Source organism: Varanus komodoensis, unplaced genomic scaffold (assembly GCF_004798865.1).
Source record: "Varanus komodoensis strain SLA01 unplaced genomic scaffold, ASM479886v1 scaffold108, whole genome shotgun sequence".
NCBI classification, from domain to species: Eukaryota; Metazoa; Chordata; class Lepidosauria; order Squamata; family Varanidae; genus Varanus; species Varanus komodoensis.
This window is the reverse complement of record NW_025335307.1, coordinates 802,944-804,825: the sequence shown is the minus strand read 5'-3', so window position 1 is coordinate 804,825 and position 1,882 is coordinate 802,944.

Genomic DNA, 1,882 nt, shown 5'->3' with positions numbered 1-1,882 from the left:
CCTACACATACCTGTATGTTGCTTGAAGAGCCACACATACCTGTATGTTGCTTGAGTCTCCTCTTCCCCAGGATAGGAAAAAGAAGGATTGCACTTCCTCCTTTCCTGAAGAGCTCCAGGGCATTTAGCAAGAGCATAATGTACATCTATGAATGAGGATGGCCCAGGAGAAAGAACCTGTTGATTCCCAGTGAGCTATTGTCGCTTCTGTAACAAGAAGACCTGCCCCCTTGTATCCCATGGCTGCAAAGTTTGCTCAGAAGGCTTTTGTGGGCTACTCTTTCAAAACTCATGTGGAAGTCAAGAATGTCTATCAGATTTGCCCTGGTCATGTACTTGTGCACACTGCCAAAAAAGTCTAACAGGTAAAATGCATTTCCTATCGCAGAAGTTCAGTTGAATGTTTGTCAGCATTTCTAGGCCTTCTATGTGCTTGCTGGTCAGCCCTTTAAGTATGCTTTCAATTGATTTACCGACAGCAGATGTTAAAGTGACTGGCCTGCCATACCATGGATTTGCTCTTCTAGGCTTGGCAAAAATCAGTGCTCCACAGGCCATACCCCAGTGCTGGAGTGGAAAGCCACCACAGTATTCTTTCCTCAAAAGTCTCTCAGCCCCAGGACTAGCAGCATCAAGACATTCACCTTCAGTTGCTCACTCAAGTGCAAGAACCTTGGTTTGATGCCATCAGTGGCAGTTTGCAGATCCTGTTCCTTTTCCACTACACTGAGCTTCTGATAGTATTTAGACTTCGGAAGAATGTCTTGGAAAAGCCATTGGGTTGTGTCTTTCCACCACTTCTTTTATTGGTTCCTCAGTAACATGCCCCAGCCATGTAAAACGCATTGAATTGGAAAAGAAACTATTAACAACTGGAACATTGTTAACTGACATCCCATAAAAAACAAAACTGGATTAGTAGTGCCATATTTATTTATTAAAATGGCTATATTTCTTCTCATTGGGACAGAGTTAATTTTCTTCTATTGTAAATGATGTATCCCAACTTGTTCTAAGAAATTCTATCTCTACCTCCCTCCCTCTCTTTCCCACAACTGCCTTTATATTTCTGCAGATTCCCCTTCCATGGACTTCTCTTTGGGAGGTGCACGATCCCTTCCTCTGTGAGATGCTCTGCTGGGGATGAGGTGCTCACACTGCAGGGAAGGAGAAAGGCAGGGGAGCTGGAGGCAACTGGAAAAGGAGGTCAGAGACCCCTGTGGGGACTGCATGGTGGGCTTTGGGGGCAGGAGCCTTCCCTTTAGCTTGCTTGAAGAAGTCTTTGGAAGGTGTCTGCTTCCATGCAAGGCAGGAAAGGAAGAGCAGGAGCCCTGAAAATCTAAACTGACATCTAGGTGCCATATTTCCAGAGTGCAGATGAGGGTCCTGATACACTTTGGAGGGTGAGTGGAAGAACAATGTCTTAATTTTGGTTCCTGACTATTAACAAAAATAATAGCAGCAGCAGCAGCAACAATGTATCCTTGATGCTCTTAGCACTGTTCCTCTTCACGGCAAAATTAAGAAAGAAAGCATAATCAATTGTACACCAGAAATTCAAAACATAGACTGAACAAAGCAATGACTGAAAATAGAAACTATTATTACAAAGAAAGAAAGAGAGAGAGACAGAGAGACAGAGAGACAGAGAAACAGAGAAACAGAAAGACAGGCAGACAAAGCTCAGATCATGAGATTAACTTGGGAACATTTCAAGCATTGTGCCTCCCCATGTATGAAATGGACCTTTTTTACCCGCCGTGTTTGAAAAGGGCAAAACAATTCTCTTCCATTTCTATAATGTCCACATACACAAAATAGATCTCTAGCTGTTAAGAAATGTCAGAACATTGAGTTGCTGATGAAAAATAAAAAATCAACT